Source organism: Cnephaeus nilssonii (assembly GCF_951640355.1).
Source record: "Cnephaeus nilssonii genome assembly, chromosome: 1".
NCBI lineage: Eukaryota > Metazoa > Chordata > Mammalia > Chiroptera > Vespertilionidae > Cnephaeus > Cnephaeus nilssonii.
The window spans coordinates 85,062,668-85,083,273 of record NC_137072.1 but is presented as its reverse complement, the minus strand read 5'-3'; the positions used below and the strand labels follow the sequence as shown (position 1 = coordinate 85,083,273).

At 38.7% G+C, this 20,606-nt stretch overlaps 1 protein-coding gene across 4 annotated transcripts in view; it reads right to left on the bottom strand.

Annotated features, from left to right (window-relative positions):
- The window catches only part of CLOCK (clock circadian regulator), a 138,276-nt gene that overhangs the window by 97,827 nt on the left and 19,843 nt on the right, over window positions 1-20,606 (bottom strand). For 3 of the 4 annotated variants that reach the window (XM_079778356.1, XM_079778354.1, XM_079778357.1), the window contains exon 3: window positions 7,812-7,940. The gene's annotated coding sequence lies outside the window, so the exon portion shown is untranslated. The remainder of the gene's footprint in view (window positions 1-7,811; window positions 7,941-20,606) is intronic. The other variant, XM_079778355.1, reaches the window with a different exon arrangement.

Genomic DNA, 20,606 nt, shown 5'->3' with positions numbered 1-20,606 from the left:
ACATACCTCAGTTGCAGGCTCAATTCCCAACCCTGGTCGGGGCACATGTGGGAGGCAACCAACCAATGTGTCTCTCTCACATCGATGTTTTTCTCTCTCTGTCTCTCTAAAAATCCATTTTCTCTAAAAATCAATGGAAAAATATCCTCAGGTGAGGATTAACAAAAAGAAAAACAAACAGAAAGAAAACCAACCATACCTGTTTTTATTGAAAATTTCAAACATACAAAAAAATAGAAGAGTAATAAAATTATTAATCTATATACCCATCACCCATTTTCAACAATTATCAAACCATGGTCAATATTATTTCATCTATTCTGTCCCTTTCCCATTCCTTACTATCTCCCTTTGCATTATTAAAAGCAAATCTCAAAAACTATATCCTTTCATCTGTATATACTCCAGTATGATCTACAAATTATAAGGACTTTTAAAAAACATAACCACAGTTATCACTATCATACCTTTAAAATTTAACAAAAGATATACAAGAAGTCTACACATAATATAACAAAACATTTCTGAGAGAAAACGTTAAAGGCCTAAATATATCCAGTTATATACCATGATGATTAATGTATTAAAAGTCTCAATACTGAAAGATGACAATATACCCAAATTGATCTATAGATTCAATATTAAGCTAGTTAATAATAATAACATAATAAATAAAAATATTAAACAAGTTTAATATTAAGCAGGGTTTGGTTGTTTATTGGGAAACTAATAGTCTGAGTATAAAATTTTTACTGAAATTTAAAGTACCAAAAAGAACTAACGCAATTTTGAAGAACAAAGCAGAAAGATTTAAAGCTACACAAATTAAAAGAGTATTGTACTGGCACAAGAACAAACAGACCAATGGAACAGAGTAGAGTCCGAAAAGTGACCCACAAATTATTGGAGTCACCTGATTTACAATAAAGGGACTATTGTATTACATTAGGGAAAGAACAGTCTTTCCAATAAATAATGCTTGACCAAATGGATTTCCATATGGAAAATAAAATGAACCAGGAATCCTACCATATACCATGCATAAATATAAATATAAAAAATTAAAACAATTAAGTTTGTAGAAGAAAACACAGGAATATTTTCTTGGTTTGGGAATAGGTAAAGATTTCATAAAACACTAACCATAAAAGAATACTTTGTTAAAATGGCCTTTTTTTAAATAAAGAAATTATATTAATCAAGACATGCTATTCTATTAAGAGTGAAGAAATAGAAGAGTTTTAATACTTAATCCAACAAAAAAACTTATTCTATAAACAGATAAAGAACTCCTAAAAAGACAGACAATCCAATAGAAAAATGGGCAAATGACATGAACAGGCATTTCTCAAGAAGATATCCAAATGGTCAGTAAGTATATAAACATCTACTAAGCCTTTGTAGGTATCAGGGAGCTATGGATTAAAACTACAAAAGTTTTACTACATACTAGTATATAGCAGAAGAGATAATATTAAAAACACTAGTAATTTCAAGTATTGGTGAGGATATAGATCAATAAGAACTCTTGTATACTGCTGGTGGCAATGTAAATTGATTCAACCCCTTTGGAAAATTAGAAGGATCTACTAAAGGTAAATAGGGAAATACTCTAACCCAGCAATTTCACTCTTGGATATTTAGCCAACAGAAATGCACATATGTGTACACCAAAAGACACACAAGAATATTTACAGCACCATCCTATCTAATAAAGAGAGAGATGCTAATTGACCCTCATGCCTTCGCAAAGATGCTGGTGCCCACAGCCAATAAGGAGGGAATATGGTAATTGACTGCCATGCCCTCAAAGAGGGCGGTGCCCACAACCAAAAGATGGTGGCACCCAGTCCCCTCAGCACCACCTTGCCACATGCCTGCCTCCGGAGTCCCCCAGTCCCCTCAGCCCCCCAGCCACCCAGAGGCGGCCGAGGTGCAGGCAAGCCTCGGATGGTGGCTGCCCAGCTGCCCAGGGCCACTCGAGGCTCAGGTAACCAGGGCCGGCCGAGGCTTATGCTGCCGGCAGTGGCAGCAGCAGAGGTGTGATGGGGGCGTCACCTTCCCCTGATCGCCGGGTTGCCTCCCCCCCCTGAGGGCTCCCAGACTGTAAGAGGGGGCAGGCTGGGCTGAGGGACACCCCCTCCCCCTCCAGTGCATGAATTTTCATGCACCAGGCCTCTAGTTGTTTATAAGAGCCCAAAACTGACAATTATCTAAATGTTCATCAACAGTAGAATGAAGAAATAAACTGTGGTGTATACATACAAATGATGTTATTACAAAGCAATGAAAAAGGTAAAATTATTGCTATATGAATCAACATGGATGACTGTATAAACAAGATTATCAAATAGAGACAGATATGAAGTGCAAAAACAGACAATACTATTGAATAGATAATACTAATGAACTCAGAATAAGTTACCTGTCAGAGAGCGTGCTGTCAGGAGGCATGAAGAAGGCTCCTGGATTGATAAAAATGTTCTATATCTTGATCTTGGTATTGGTTAAAGAATAATGACTGCATAAAATTTCATCAAAATGACACTCAGCATTTATGCACTTCAGAATTGCATGTTTTTATTCAAAGTTGGCATTATTATCAGTCCCTTGATTTTTAATTTTTAATTTTTTGGTTATTTTGCTTGTTGGTAAAATGAAGTGTCTAATAGAAATAGGTTTCTACTTCAGTATGCCTTTTAGTTGGGTTACAAAAAGTCACATTTACTTCCTTTTTCGATATAATTACTGAAGAAATGTCTTGATGTGGATCCTTTTGATATTATAAGAGCAATAAAAAGTCTAGCCTGAAGTTAAAACTATCCCATATTCACAAACCAGAAAATTCTAAGATAGTATTTTTTCTTAAAGTAAACACAATTGATGAATTTTTCTATATTAAGGTCCAGTTCACTAGTTCCTACAGTTTGTATCTGGCAAAAAGAGGTAAGAAAACCAGAGCTTCTGAGGTTTAGCATCTAATCTAAGTTTTAACTGGAATTGAAAAGAGCAAATCAAGGCAAGGTGTCATCATAAGGTTGTTATGGAAATAAAACAAACTATTAAATGTGAAGTGCTTAGAACATGATGCAAAGCACAAAATACATGCTAAAAAATAACTGCAATTATTAATACCATTTTGAGAAGCACTATAATATATCCTTATTCTTGAATTTCCTTTAAGATATAATAAATTAAATTTAATGAATAAAACCAGATACACTTTTAAGAACAAAGTATATTTATGGGATTAAGGGAACATTTAATAGATTTTTAATGAAAGAAGCTGAAGTGAAGAAAAGTACAGGATAGATGAAAATTAAATAGACTATACCTAAAATTTTTTGAAGTTCTATATTATACTAATTGCCATTTAACTATGATCTTATGATTAAAATAACTGATGAGATAATCTGCAAGAATACTGTTACTATATAAGTATATACTATCTAATAAAAGAGTAATATGCAAATTAACCATCACTCCGCTACACCCACCAGCCAATCAGAGCGAGTATGCAAATTAACCCCAACCAAGATGGCTGCGGCCACAGAGAGCAGGAAGGAGGCTTGGGTTTCCCTGGGAATGGAGGAAGTCAAGCTTTCCACACACCCTGGCGGGCCCAGGCCTCCACTCAAGGGTACAAAGTCCCAACAGAAATGGCTGCCACTACGGAACGAGCAGGAGGCTTGGCTCCACTCCAGGCTACAAAGTTTCAATTGTAGAAGATAAATTCCAGATACCAGGGCCTCCGCTTGGGTCGCCAGGGGGTGTGGCTGGCCTGCAAACCACCACAGGCCTCTCGCCAAGGCTGCCCCACGCCCCAAGGGAACCTCCACCCTGATCCGGGACACCCTTCAGGGCAAACCACCTGGCCCCCACCCATGCACCAGGCCTCTATCCTATCTAATATTTTAATATATTTTTATTGATTTTTACAGAGAGGAAGGAAGAGGGATAGAGAGCTAGAAACATCGATGAGAGAGAAACATCGACCAGCTGCCTCCTGCACCCCCCCCCAACGGGGATGTGCCCACAACCAATGTACATGCCCTTGACTGGAATCAAACCTGGGACCTTTCAGTCCGCAGACCGATGCTCTATCCACTGAGCCAAACCGGTTTTGGCTATCCTATCTAATAAAAGAGTAATATGCAGATTGACCATCACTCCAACACACAAGATGGCTGCCCCCATGTGGACACAAGATGGCCACCACAAGATGGCCAGCAGGGGAGGGCAGCTGGGAGGGACCAGGCCTGCAAGGGAGGGCAGTTGTGGGCAATCAGGCAAGCAGGGGAGGGCAGTTGGGAGGCACCAGGCCTGCAAGGGAGGGCAGTTGGGGGCGATCAAGCCTACAGGGGAGGGCAGTTGGGGACGATCAACCCTGCAGGGGAGGGCAGTTAGGGGTGACCAGGTCAGCAGAGGAGGGAAGTTGGAGGCAAACAGGCTGGCAGGGGAGCAGTTAGACATCAATCAGGCTGGAATGGGAGTGGTTAGGGGGTGATCAGGCTGGCAGGCAGAAGCGGTTAGGGGCAATCAGGAAGGCAGGCAGGCGAGCAGTTGGGAGCCAGCAATCCTAGATTGTGAGAGGGCAGTTGGACATCCCTCGAGGGGTCCCAGATTGGAGGCTGGGCTGAGGGACACCCCCCGCCGCCCCATGCACGAATTTCGTGCACCGGGCCTCTAGTGTGTGTGTGTGTGTGTGTGTGTGTGTGTGTGTGTGTGTGTGTGTGTGTGTATTTTTTTAAATATAGTTTTATTGATTTCAGAGAGGAAGGGAGAGGGAGAGAGAGAGAGAGAAACATCAATTATGAGAGAGAATTGTGGATCGGCGGCCTCCTGCACGCCCCACACTGGGGATCAAGCCTGCAATCCGGGCATGTGCCCTTGACCGGGAATCGAACCATGACCTCCTGGTTCATAGGTCGACGCTCAACCACTGAGCCACGCCGGCTGGGCTATTAAGTATATTTTTAATGGAAGTAAATAATTCAAAAGCAATAGTACTTGGACATAATTTCCAGGGGTTTCTTTGGTAACTGCTAAAGACATTTCTTTAAACTTTTTACTTGGGAAATAATTTCAAATTCCAGAAAAGTAATAAAAATAGTTCAAAGAACTCCTATATATACTTTATCCAGATTGACCAATTTTTAACATTTGCATCATTTTCTTTATCATATATAAGCATATCTTTTGATCCATTTGAGAGTAAGTTGTATTCAGCATGCCCTTTTACGTCTAAGTACTTCAATGTGTACCTCCTACGAACAAAGACACTCTCTTAAATAACCATAGCATAGTTACTTCAGGAAACCTAAAAATTGTAAAATATTTTTAAATTGTAAAATATTTTAATTAATGCCTATTGTCCAATTTTTAATTGATCAAATAAAGTCCTTTATGGTTTTCTTCCTCCTCCAATAGAGGATCCAGTCTAGAGTCATATACTACACATTTAGCTGTCATATCTCCCTGAACTCCTTTAATTTAGAACAGTTGTCTTCAGCTAAATACCTTTTAAATTATCTTATCTTTACAAGATATTCTGCAAGGTAAGATTTTAAAAGTTGGGTAATCTTGAGCAAAATATATAGGAAAGCTTCATTAAAAAAAAAAAAAAGAGGTTCAGCCCTGGCTTGGTGGCTCGGTTGGTTGGAGCATCACCCCATATACCAAAGCTTGTGGTTAGGGCACAGGGGTTCAATCCCTGGTTGGGACAGGTATAGGAGGCAAACAATTAATGTTTCTCTCTCGCATCAATGTTTCTCTCTCTCTCTCTCTTTCCCCATTCCTCTCTTTCTAAAATCAATAAACATATCCTCGGGTGAGGATTAATAAAAAAAAGAGGTTCAGTGGAAGAGTAGGAAAAAAGGTTCAGAAGATTTAGATGAGAGTATATGTCTTTCTATCCAATAGTGCTTTTAGTAGGTATATATTTTAAAGCTTTACAATGAGGAGACTTGTAGTTTTCTTTGAAATTGGTATTTCTTGGATTAGTGGTTCACCTGGTCTCTCAAGATTTCAAAAAAAATAACAACATATAATCAACTTAGACAAATAAATCTGGCCAATGATTTGTTGACTATCTGTAAAGAATGAATCCAAAGAAAAATCACTGTTTTCGACAAAATTCTCTCCTATAGTTAATAAAATCACCCAATCCCAATAGGCAAACCTTAAAAAAAAACACACAAAAAACAAAAAAAAACTAGAATCATTGTGATCATGTATAGACAGTTATTGGAGTACAACAGATTTTGTTCTTTCATTCAACAAACATTGACTGTGTGCCAACTATGTACCATGCCTGTAACAGCTACAGGGGGATCTAGTGGTTAAAAAATTAGGCAAAATACCTATCCTTAGGAAACTTACAATTTAGTAGGTCTTAACAGTTATTATTTTCCCCTATTTTGAAAATGAAGCAACTAGGATTCAGAGCGGTAAATATTTCCAAAGTCACAAAACTATGAAGTGCTCTAGAGGGACAAGAAAGATAATACTAAAATCACAGTCTTTTGTCTCCTAATATAAAACTTAACCAGTCTCTATCACTGCAGAAGAGCTCCTTAAGATTATCCTCGAAGGCTATTCATAGACTCCAAAAGGGACGATGTACCTCCATCTCCAACACTGAGTGAGTCACCAAGTTTCCAAATACATTAGTACTTTCACTTAAAAATAATAGGAAATCTCCATATATTAGGAAAAAAGAAACTGTATAAAAGGTATAAATAATCTTTTAAAAACTTACGATATTATGGTATCATTAAACCCTGGTAAAAACAGAGTACTATACTAATTTTCTCTCTCTCTCTCTCTTTCTCTCCCTTCATTTTAGAAGAAAAGTAACAGAATAGATTTCTCTTTATTTTCTATTTTAAGACACCAACACATGCCAATGTAATTAGAAGATATTACACTTTCCAGGATAAAGGTATAAATAATATAAATAAGTCATTGAAAGTCGGTATTGATTCTCACCTCCCTCTAATATCCTCCCACTCATCTCTTAAAACTTAGCATCCAATCTAAAAAAATACTTCTCTAACCACGTAGAGCAGAAGTCAGCTACTTACTCTGCAAAGGGTCACATAGTAAATATTTTTGGCTTCCTGGGCCTAAGGTTTCTGATGCAACTACTTAACTCTGCCACTATAGCTTGGAAACAGCCATACACAATATGTAAAAAAAATAGCTGTCTTCCAATAAAAGCTTTATTCACAGATGCTGACATCTGACTTTCATATAGTTTCCATGTCACAAAGTAGTATTCTTCTTTTAAGATTTTTTTCCTCAATATTTAAAAAAGGAAACATTATTCTTAGTTCACGGGCCACACAAAAACAGGCAGCAGGCTGGATTGGTCATGTGTACACACCCCTGATGGAAAGACTTGCTTGTAAGCTGGAGCTGCAGTAGGTGACTGGTCCCTTTTTACCTTATCAACTGATTCTTTATATCTAAACCTAAAATCTGACAGAAAATAATTCTTATTCTACTTTTTAGTTATTTGTGAATTACCTTTCTTTATCTCAGAAAAATAGACAAAAAGTTATAAATCTTACTTTTGAGCAGTAAGTTTGAAAAATTCCAGGAAATGCTGAAAATACTTTACATATAGAATGAATAACTTTTCACTCCTCATAAGAATGAAAATTCTAAGGTAATTAAAAGCTATCAAAGAAGGTAACAGATCATGCCTAAATATTTTTATAATACTTTGTCCTATGCTCCTTGCCAGGAGATTTCAAACCTCACTATACCCAATAATTATGGAAAAGAAAAAAAAAAAGATGGCATACCTCAGCTCAAAATGAAGGTTGAAGGTATCTAGTGTAACTCACCAAGTTCTAAAGAGTCATCTAAGAGGAATGCAGAATTTTCCAAAGGCATCTTACACTGTGACAGAATCAGCTTCTAAGTTTCGGCAGCTTTACAAGAAAAAATAAATAAAAATAAAACTTGTGTAAAATAAAGGCAGCTGTGGAAATAATGCTAACCAAATTCTAAGTATACTCCAGTATTTTTTTCCCCATCCATGTATACAATATTAATTGGGGTCTCATATGTGCCAGGAATTGGGGTGTAGCAATGAACATGTCAGATCCCATCACACTCAGGGAGCTGTCTGTAGGGCAATGCTAAATGGGATAAAAGGCTTTAAGAATCTTGATGGTGTGAAGAGAAAGCATGGCAGATATGCAAACCAGTCTGGTGGAAATTGGTTAAAGAAGGCCTCCTTATGGAGGGGCATTTAATACAAGCAGGAGTAGGATCCAACCAAATAGAGTAAGGGGGAGGGGAGAGAAAGAACATATTTCAGCCAAAGAACAGCATGTTCAAAGGGCCAGAGAAATATGGCGTTAGTGTGGAAGAAAAAGAAGTCCAGTATGGCTGCTCAGAGTAAGAAAAGGGATGAGAGAAGGCATCTCTGAGATGAGATGGGCAAGGGAGGAAAGTAAGAGGTGAAACAGTCATACAGGGCTGAAAAGCAGAGCCTATTTTAAACCCTTACACTTGACAACATATTTGCCATTCTGAAGCTCATCCCAGCCCCATAGCCTCAAGGCTTTGAGAAGGAAGCTGAGGTCAAGACCTTGTGGAGGATCCTTTCAGGGCCTGAGGAAAGACTGCCCTGAGACAATAAAGCCAACCTCCCTATGCATGGATGAATTGATCAACTGACCATCAGGGGCCCTCCTGCAGCATGATGGGGAAAAATCAGTCTCAGCATCATTTCCAATGACTAATTAATAGTTACCAAGCACTTCACTATGTGTGAAGCCCTGTTCTACGTGCTTTATATTTATTAACTAATTCAATCTTCATAACATTCCTATGAGGTAAGTACTATTGCCTGGTATTTCCAGTATGATTTTATGAAATAGTCTAAACATTACCATTAATTTTTATTAATCAAAATAAAAATTATCAGAAATATTAACACATTTTACCACAATATAAAAGCATTTTAATTACCTTTCTATCAGAAAAATACTATTATAACTATCAATTAACAAAAATTAAAAGACTTTACAACTTATTAGTTTGGTTATTTCTTTTTTTTAACTAGAGCTTCTATTAAAGAAGAGAGGTGGAGAAAGTCTGTTCCTTGCTCCTTCAATAACTCACTATGATAGTTTCTACACACCCAATGGTGAGGGAAACACCAAATTCCTGCCCTAGTGGAGTTTTAGTCACTGAAATATAATGAAGATAGATACCGTGTGGCAATTATATATTTGCAACATATCCTGTTTTTTTAATGAAGAACCAAAAAAGCAGATAAAATGTGATGCAACAAAACAAAAAAAATCAAACCTGAAGGGAGTGGACTGGGAATAAATAAAAAAAAATCACCTGTTAAAGGTGGACAAAGAAGAAGGATAAAAAACTGCTCCAGTGAGGAACATACTAAGGAAGAATGGAAAAGAATCTTTGCTCAAAAAACACAGAGAAATTGTAGTAATCAATGCACTATAATGAAGGTCCTTAAAGTAATTAAAACAGTTATGAAAATAAAAAGCAGATGAATTTTACACAGAAGATTCAAGACTATAATGTAATGATGAATGATTAAACCTTAATCCAGCAGTCTTCACATGGGACCAGATGATTTTAAGGGGATCAATTTTCAGATCTTTAATTTCCATAGTTACCAACCAGTTACTATAATTAATATCAAGGTCAGAGCATCACGCTGGTCTCTCCTTTCCTACACTTCATTTTATAATCATCTTTCTTCCCTTTCACAAGATATATAATGCTCACACATCTAAAAATCTCACTATAATGCACTTCCCTGAGATGCAGAAACATCCAGAACACCAAAGAAATAATTTGAAATATTGATTTGTGGAAGAAGGATAACCTTTAATGGAATCGCCAAGGTGGTCCTGTCTTTCCTTGTCCCATACATTTTTGTTAAGGGCAATCCCTGATATTAAAAATGAGATATTTTGGCCCCAATATAAGTTTTTCATTAAGAAACTGACCTGAGAGAATACCAATAAAAACAGTGATGATAAATATTGAAGACAGCTACAACTTAGTTCACCCAATTAAAAAGTTTCTGGCCAGACACCTTACATAAGTTATCTAGAGTTATTTAGAATTCAAGATCTGGGAAGCATACTGAATTAGAACTCAAGATCTGCACTTTACCCATTATCAGAGAAATGAGAAAGAAGTTAGTATATTATACCAATCACCTTTGCATGATTTCAAGGAGTTGAAAAGAGGCCTATCTTCAAGCAAAAGTAATATACACCAAAGTTAATTATTTTACATTTTCTTAAACATTTATTGAGAAACATTTTTATTAACTTTCGCCAAAAGAATACTGGACACAGTAAATCCATGGTTGTTTTTTTTTTGCCTGGACAATTATTACTCTGCTCAGCTTTTCATTCCTACATGGACTTTATCTATCTATCTATCTATCTATCTATCTATCTACCTACCTACCTATCTATCTATCTAAAAGCCTAATATGCAAATTGTCCCTGTAGGAGTTCGACCGAGAGACCGATCGCTCGCTATGATGTGCACTGACCACCAGGTGGCAGCGTGGCATGAAGGAAGGCCCCAGCTGGCAGCCGGCAGCTGGGGAAGGGAGGCCCCAGCAGGAAGCCAGAAGGAAGGCCCCGGCCGGCAGCCGGAAGGTCCCAATCAGCCCTGATTGCCGGCCAAGCCTAGGGACCCTACCCATGCACAAATTTTGTGCACCGGGCCTCTAGTTAGATATAATTTGGAAGGAATATACTGTAACTTCTACTGTAAATGATATACTTAACAAAATTATCAATAAATCTTTTATAAACCTCACACTTACTAATGGCCAAACATCTCTTTTTATTTTTAATTTCCATTGGAACCAGTCTCATTCTAATATGTGTAATACTCATCCATGAACACATAAATTCTATGAAAAAGCGGTCTCCTCTGAAGAGATATATTTACCATATGTTTAGTAACTGTTTATAATAAAACAAATCAATAACATATTTGTGATGTACTCATAGTAATTATAATTTAGAAGAAAATGTTTTAACATTTAGACCATTATGTTCACAGTTAATAAACACTTTAAATTTCTATTTATATTCATATTTTTTATATCCAGAAGCATTTTTTCAAGTGCTGAAAGAAAAGAAGTACCAACCCAGAATCCTATATCCAGATAAAATATCCTTCAGGACAGAGGGAAATGAAAACATTCACAGATGAAGGAAAACTAAGAACATGCCACCAGTAGACCTACCCTCAAAGAATGACTAATAAAAGTTCTTCAAACATAAAGGAAATGATAAAAGAAGGAATATTGGAAAATCAGAAAGGAAGAATGGGAAGAATAAGAACATGGATAAATACAATAGGCCTTCCTTCTCTTCTTAAGTCTTCTATGTTATCTTTGATGGTTAAAGCAAAAAAATATAACACTGTAATATGGTTCTCATTGTATGAAAAGAAAATATAAAAAGCAATCATACTAGAAATGGGAGGAGGGGCAAAGTGGACTTGACCAGTAGACTGTGATAAGCTATCCTATATAATAAAAGGGTAATATGCAAATTGACCCTAACAGAGGAACAACCAGAATGACCACTTGACCAGTCACTATGAGGCACATTGGCCATCTCTCCATCCCTTTCCCTGGCCAGCAGGCTCCCATTGCCCAATGGCAAACAGGGAACTGGGAGTGGGTGGTAGGGAATGCAGGCAATGCCAGGCCAAGGCCCCCACCCCACCAGTCGTCCCACACACAGAGGGTGACCGCAGCGGGGGCAGGGCCTGCGAGTGGGCGGTAACGGCCAACTACTTGGTCCTTCCCCCCAGCAGGCAGGCTCCAATTGCCTAATGGCGAACGGGGAACCAGAGATGGGTGGCGGTGGGGGGTGGGGCCGGCTGTGGGCAGCCAGGGAAGATGGCACTGATGACAGGCCAGGCCTAGGGACCATACCCGCACATGATTTTCCTGCGCCAGGCTTCTAGTATATACATAATCCCTAGAGTAAACATAAAACAGCTATTCAAAGAAATAGAGGAGTCAAAACATCCTATATAATAAAACCCTAATATGCAAATCAACCAAACAGCAGAACGACCAGTCACTATGATGCGCACTGACCACCAGGAGGCAGACACTCAACGCAGGAGCTGCCCCCTGGTGGTCAGTGCGCTCCAACAGAGGGAGCACTGCTCATCCAGAAGCTGGGCTCATGGCTGGCGAGCACAGCAGCGGTGGTGGGATCCTCTCCCGCTTCCATGGCAATGCTAAGGAGCAGCAAAGCAAGTGGGCAGTAATGAGTGAGGGGTCCCAGACTGCGAGAGGGATCCCAGACTGCGAGAGGGCACAGGCTGGGCTGAAGGACACAACCCCCTCCAGTGCACAAATTTCATGCACCGGGCCTCTAGTTGTAAATAAATTGAGAGAGATTTCTAAAAAATGGTCAACTAACCCACAGGCTTCTCTTTACCTCTCCTACTACTACTGAAAAAGGATTTAAAGTACAAGCCACTATACTCCCAGGAAGGACAGGTGTTGCTCAAGTTTGAACACACTGATGAGTCACATACTCTAGGGGTAGAATTTTCAAAGTACTTACACTATTAGCTTTGACATTACTCTCATACATTGCTGGTGGGAGTAGAAATTGGTATAATTTTATGAAGAGCAATACATCAACATCCCAACAAAATTATAAATGTTCTTACCCTTTGGTCCAGCAATATGAGTTATAATCAACATTCTAAAAATGAACAGGATAGAAAAAAATCTCAGAGTACAGGGCACCTAGTAATGGTAAGGGTATTTCCTAAAACTACTGTTTCAGGTTTGTGTTGATGAATGTGTATATATATGTACTGGGTCACAACATAAAATATATATACATATATATATATATTTTTTAAATTTAATAAATCTTTATTGTTCAGATTATTACAATTGCTCTTTTTTCCCCCCATAGCTCCCCTTCACCTGGTTCCTACCCCACCCTCTGCCCTTACCTCCCCCGCACTGTCCTCATCCATAGGTGTATGATTTTTGTCCAGTCTCTTCCCGCACCCCCCACACCCCTTTCCCCCTGAGAATTGTCAGTCCACTCCCTTTCTATGCCCCTGATTCTATTATATTCACCAGTTTATTCTGTTGATCAGATTTTAATTCACTTGATTTTTAGATTCACTTGTTGACAGATATGTATTTGTTGTTCATAATTTTTATCTTTACCTTTTTCTTCTTCTTCCTCTTCTTAAAGAGTACCTTTCAGCATTTCATATAATACTGGTTTGGCAGTGATGAACTCCTTTAGCTTTTTCTTATCTGTGAAGCTCTTTATCTGACCTTCAATTCTGAATGATAGCTTTGCTGGGTAGAGTAATCTTGGTTGTAGGGTCTTGCTATTCATCACTTTGAATATTTCTTGCCACTCCCACCTGGCCTGCATAGTTTCTGTTGAGAAATCAGCTGACAATCATATGGGTGCTCCCTTGTAGATAATTAGCTGTTTTTCTCTTGCTGCTTTTAAGATTCTCTCTTTGTCTTTTGCTCTTGGCATTTTAATTATGATGTATCTTGGTATGGTCCTCTTTGGATTCCTTTTGTTTGGAATTGTGTGCTTCCTGTACTTGTAGGTCTATTTCTTTCACCATGTGGGGGAAGTTTTCGGTCATTATTTCTTCAAATAGCTTTTCAGTATCTTGCTCTCCTCTTCTTCTGGCACCCCCATAATTCGGACGTTGGTATGCTTGAGGTTGTCCCAGAGACTTCTTACACTATCTTCAAATTTTTGGATTATTTTTCTTTTTGCTTTTCTGGTTGAGTGTTTTTTGCTTCTTTGTATTTCAAATCTTTGACTTGATTCTTTTTTTGTTTGTTTAAATTTCTTTATTGATTAAGCTATCACATATTTGTCCTCACCCCCCCCCATTCCCATCCCACACCCCACCCCACGCATGCCCCCACCCCCCTGTTGTCCTTAACCACTGGTTAGGCTCATATGCATGCATACAAGTCCTTTGATTGATCTCTCCCCTTTATCCCCACACTTCCCTACCCTCCCTCTGAGGCCCGACAGTCTGATCCATGCCTCCTTGTTTCTGGTTGACTTGATTCTTGCGTTCCTCTAGTCTGCTGTTAGGTCTCTGTATAATATATTTTATTTCAGTCAGTGTATGTTTAATTTCTAGTTGGTCCTTTTTCATATCCTCGAGGGTCTCGCTAAATTTATCGGCCTTTTCTAAGAAATTCTTGAAAAATCTTATAACCATGGTTTTGAACTCTATATCCAGTCGTTTGCTTTCCTCCATTTCTTTCGTTTGTGATCTGTTTCTTTGTCTCCGAATTTTCACTGCTTCCCTAAGTTGGTAGAGTAGCTTTGTGTGCTAGGTGTCCTATATGGCCCAGTGGCTCAGCCTCCCCAGTTACCTGAGGTGGACACTCTTGGTGCACCCCTTTGTGGACTGTGTGTACAGCCTTGTTGTAGTTAAGTCTTGATTGTTGTTGGTATCACTGGGAGGAATTGACCTCCAGGCCAATTGGCTGTGAGGATCAGCTGTGTCTATGCCGGGAGAACTTCTGTGCTGGAGACAGCCTTATGAGACAAGACTTGCAAAATTGCAAAAGCCTCTGTGCTCAGCCTGGGTGGGGCGGAGTCTCAGGGCTGAACAGACAGTCGTGGCTTCCCGTCAGCCCTGCCCTATGAGGCCCCTGGGTCTCAGTGTCCCTCAGTAATCGCTGCAAGCACCTCTGAGAGAAAGCCGCCCTCAAGTTTCGCCCGCTGCCAGACAGTCCAGTTTCTCCCCCAATGAATCTGGATTCCCAGATTCTCGCACGGGACTGGAGTTCAGCGCAGTCAGGAGCTTCCTTCTCCCTCCCGCTAGAGAAAGCCAGCGGCACACTCAGCAGTCAGTCCTCTCTGCACGCACTCACGCACATGCCTCCAGACCTCTGCCTTTCGTGGCTCCCGAGTTTCCGTGCACTCCTCTCTTTTCCCGACAGTCCAGACTCCCCCCGTATGAGTCTGGGTCCCCAGGGTCTCGCCCGAACTGGGGTTCAGTGCAGTCAGAACTGGGGTTCAGTGCAGTCGGGAGCTTCTGTCTCCCTCCCGCTAGAGAAAGCCAGCCAGGTACTCAGCCTCCCGTTCTCTCCACATGCGCGTGTCTCCGTACCTCAGCCTTTTGCAGCTCCTCTGAGTCTCCATGTGCCCCTCTCTTTCCTTCTGGTTGTAGAATTTCCACTCAGCCAGCTTTCCTGTGGTTCTGAATGATGTCCGTTCTTTTAGCTGTAGTTTTGAAATTGTTGTGCGAGGCAACAGTTTAGGTGTTCACCTATGCCACCATCTTGGTTTCTCCCCATAAAATATATTTTTGACTAGAGGTTGTGGTCAGTGAAGTTTGGAAGCCATTGTTTCAGCTCATAAAGCAAGCCTGGGACAAAGGGACAGCTAACACTTTGGGAAGGGAGGGTTCAATTCCAAGACGTGAAGAAGTGAAAGCGAAGTAGGCATAAAAAGTGATAAAGCAAACACAAGGTAGTATGCTATCAATGTCCACAAAGCCATGAAAAAACATGGCCTATCTGGGGGATGATTGCAAGGGAGAAGAGGACGGGAGAGAATTTATCTGAGAGAAGAATAGAAGTACATAAAAGGAATAAATCTACTAAAAAAAATGATTATGAAGAGGTGAAATGTCAGTACATTATGAAGAACAGAAAACAGATCCAAGTGTATTAACAGGCTCAAAAGAACTAAGGAAAGCACAACCCAAAATTCACACATAAAAGGATACAGTGAAGATCTGACTCAATGGTCCTGAGACTCTCGCCTCAGAGTTAGGAGATAAAGAGGCTGAAAACAGGTGATCTAGAAAAAAGCTTCACCCTTCCCTTCTCTGCACCCCTTCCCTAGCTAAGGGCCCACCTTTATCCGTAGGCCCCAAACTGCAACACTTTTCTATAGAAATCTAACACACTGCTAAAAAAGAAACTGGGTCTTCTGGCATGGCTGTTAGTATCCATATAGCACGACAATCAGAAAGCTCCTGAGATTAACAACAGGTTCTGTGCTCTTATGCTCTAAACCTAAACTTGCCAGCAGACAAGATGCTTCATCTATGCCCAAAGAATTACCAGTCTTCCCAATAAGAGATGGCAATTAGAAAACAAATCCATCTATACAACAAGAAAGGGAACACAAAGCAGCTATCTAAAATAATCAAGATAATCCTTTAGCAATAAACATGAATCAGCCCTAGCCCATTTGGCCTAGTGGTTGGGGCATCAGCCCATGATCTCAAGGGTTGAGGGTTCAATTCCCTTTAGGGGCACATGCCTCAGTTGTGGGCTTGATTCTCTCTCACATCGATGTTTTTCTCTCTCTGTCTCTCCCCGTCCCTTCCACTCTCTTTAAAAATCAATGGAAAAAAATATCTTAGGTGAGGATTAACAAAAGAATAGTAATAAAATAAATATGAACCGAAAATAATGATCCTCAAATATTTAAGGAAAAAAAAGTAGCCAGAAAAAGAGCATTAAGGAGATCAACTAACCCTAGAAGAATCATATATGTTATTCAGGGTACAGAAAAAAGACAAAACCAAAACAAAATATCCTTAGGAACTCCTGACGAAACTGCATTCGATTAAAAAAAAGAAAAAAAGGGGATGTATATTTATTTAACGAACAATAATATAGACTTCACAGCACTAAGAACTGTTGCAAATGTTTTACAAATGTAAAGTCAGACTATATAATGTTTATACACTGAGTGGCCAGATTATTATGCATTCAGAGATCATAATAATCTGGCCAGTCAAGTGTATTCAAATTAATTTAAAGCAAAATCTCGAAGAGATATTTGCACACTCATGTGTGTTGCAGCATTATTCAGAAGAGCCAAGATGAAAACTACCAAAATGTCCACTGACAGATGAATGGATAAAGAAAATATAGGCTACATAAATAATCGAATATTATACCACCTTAAAAAAAGGAAATCCTGTCACATACTATAAAATGGATGAACCTCAAGAACATTATGCTAAGCAAAATAAGCTTAAGGAAAAATGATACATGATTCTATTTACATAAGGTATCTAAAGTGGTCATTATCATTAAAACAAAATCATAGAAAGCAGAAAGGTAAATGCAAAAGGCTAGGGACAGGAGGGAGAGAGAATTTGTGTTTAATGAGTATAAAGTTCTACTTTTGCAAGATGGAAAAAGTTCTAAAGATCTGTTGTATAACGATGTGAATACACTTAACACTACTTAAACACTACTGAACAGTATACTTAAAAATGATTGAGATGGTATTTAATGTTGTTTTTCTAACAATTTTTAAAAATAAAAGCAGAAATATATTTATAATTAAGTGGTTCAATATAAAAAATGCAAAATGATTATAAGTTTGCTTCCTGCTAATGACTACTATTGCTCAGATAGTTATGGAGCACTTCCATCATCACAGTAAGTTCTATTAGACAATAATGGTATAGAGAAATCCTAGTGCAACAGAACTAGGAAAATTACAAAAAGAGGAAAACAAAAAGCTTGCCTACCTTGTAAATTATTGTGTTTGTTCTCTACTTCTGTTTTCTATTTTTCATTCCACTTGGTATTTCTTTGCTAATACACCGTTTGTGTTTATTAAATGCAAAGTATATTTTTTCTGGTTTCCTTTCATTTCCTAAAATATGCTTTATTCTGAAACATTTGTCTTTTGCATGTTACATTTCTGTCCATTTCCTTTGGCAGAAGTTACTTAGGGCTGTGCAAAGTTTTGGTTTTTAATTATGTCAATTGTACATCATTTTTTAAGTGGAAACTTATATTAGTTTCCTAGTGCTGTCAAAACAAAGAAACACAAACTGCGTGGCTTAAAACACAAATACTTTCCCACAGTTGAGGTATGAGCTGCTATAACCAATTTATAGAGAGCTGTTATCATGAAAGGATGTTTAACTGTCAAATGCTTTGTTTGCATTTATTCAATAATTGACCATGTAATTTTTATCTTTCATTCTATTAATGTAGTGTATTAATTTGACTCATGCATCTCAGGGATAAATCCTACTTGATCACACGCACTGTATGATCCTTTTAGTGAGCTGTTGAATTCAGTTTGCTAGTAATTTTTGTTGTTAATTCTTGCACCTATATACATCAATTAGCCTATAGTTTTCTTATATTAATCTGGCTTTGGTAGCAGGGTAATGCTGGTCTCATATGTTTCCAAGTGCTCCTTCAATTTTCTGGATGGGTTTGAGGAGGACTGGTGTTAACTACTCTAAATGTTTGGTAAAGCCCTAACCGGTTTGGCTCAGTGGATAGAGCATCGGCCTGTCAAGGGCATGTACCTTGGTTGCAGGCACATACCCAGTAGGGAGTGAGCGGGAGGCAGCTGATCTATGTTTCTCTCTCATCGATGTTTCTAACACTCTATCCCTCTCCCCTCCTCTCTGTAAAAAATCAATAAAATATTTAAAAAAACAAAAACATTTGGTAGACTTCATCAGTGAAACCATCTATCTGGTCCTGGGCTTTTCTTTTTTTGAGAGGCTTTTGATTAGTTCCCATCTCCTGATTATTGGTCTATTTAAATTTTCTATTTCTTCAGAATTGTCTTAGTAGATTGTACATTTCTAGAAATTTATAGTTCTAGTTTAAGCAATTTCTTGGCATATAAATTGTTCACGGTAGTCTCTTACGATGCCTTGTATTTCTGTTGTGTCCATGGTAATGTCTCTTCTTTCATTTCTGATTTATTTATGAGACTTTTTTTTCTTAGTCTAGCTTTTAATGGTCAGTCAATTTTATCTTTTCAAAAAACCAGCTGGTAGTTCCACTGATATTTTACATTGTTTTCCTGCTATTTCATTTATTTCTGCTCTGATCTTTATTTCCTTCCTTCTGCTAACTTTGGGCTTAGGATGTTTTTTCTAGTTCCTTGAAGTGCAGTTACGTAGGTTATTTGTCATCTTTCTTTTTTTATTCTAGGCATTTACTGCTTTAAACTTCCTTCTTAAAACTGCTTTTGCACCCTGGCCGGTGCTCAATGGTTAGAGCACCAGCCTGAGCACGGAAGGGTTGCAGGTTCGATTCTTGGTCAAGGGCACAGGAGGCAACCAATCGATACATTGATATTTCTGCTGTTTCCATTTTTGTTTCAAGGTATTTTTTTCTCTTTTGATTTCTTTAACCAAATGATAGTTTAGTTGAGGAGTGCATAATTTAACTTCCACATATTTGTGAATTTTCCAGTTTTCCTCCTGTTATTGATTGGTCGTATCATATTGTAGCTCAAAAAGATATTTGGTATGCTATCATTCTTAAATTTGCTAAGGCTTGTTTTATGACCTAACACATAACCTATCCTGGAGAGAGTTGTGGGTACGCTTGAGAAGAATGTGTACACTCTGCTGATGTTGGGTGGAATGTTTTGTATTTATCTGCTAGGTCAATTTCATCCAAAGTATATTTCATGTCCAGTATTTCCTGAGTTTCTGTCTAGATCAGTGGTTCCCAACCTTTTTTCGGCCCCACCTAAGCATCTCTAAAATCCTGATGCCCCCCGTGACATATAATTATTATTCAAAAAGTGAACTCCTATTCACATGGAGGAAGCCTAAAAGGCCATTAACTTAGTCTAAACAAGCTTCCAAAAAACATATCCATGAAAGAGAAAAATAAAAGAACGAAAGGAAGAAATCACTAAGAAATTGTTAAAAATATGAAGTGATATGAAAAAATAGCAAATAAATTTTAAAACATGTAATAGAGAACTGAAATGCACAAATATGTCACAATATATATTTATATACTGTATATGAGGCCCCTAGAACCATAAGAAATGCAAAAAATTCATTGTTAATAACTCATTCTCGAATTGCCCCCCTTAAAAGTCAAATTGCCCCGCGTGTGGGGCATGTGCCCCAAAGTGGGAACCACTGATCTAGATGATCTATCCATTGCTGAAAAGTGGGGGTATTTTAGTTCCCAACTATTCTATATTTGTTCTATTACTTTTTGCTTAATATATTTAGATGCTCCAAAGTTAGGTGCATATGTATTTACAATTGTATATCCTCTTGATGAATTGACCCCTTTTTGTTATATAACTAGAGGCCCGATGCACGAAAATTCATGAAAGAGTAGGCCTGCGGGCACCGGCTTCCCTCTGGCACCTGAGACCCGGGTTTCCCTCCTCCAGCTGCCGGCAGGCACCCAGAACCTGGGCTGCTTCCCTCCTCTGGCTGCCCACAGGCACCTGGGACCCGGGCTGCTTCCCTCTTCCGGCCACCTGCAGGCACCCGGGACCCTGGCCGGCTTCCCTCCGGCCCCAGCTTTGTCAGGAAAGACATCCGGAATGACATCCGGAAGACATCTGGTCTAATTAGCATATTACCCTTTTATTATTATAGATGATCTTTATTTGTTGTTATAGTTTTTTACTTAGCGTCTATTTAATAGCTACCCGATCTCTCTGGTTTGCATTTGTGTAGAATATCTTTTCCCATCCCTTCACTTTCAGACTACATGTGTCCTAAAAGTGAAGTGAGTCTTGTGGTCTCCGTATAGTTGGGTCTTTTTA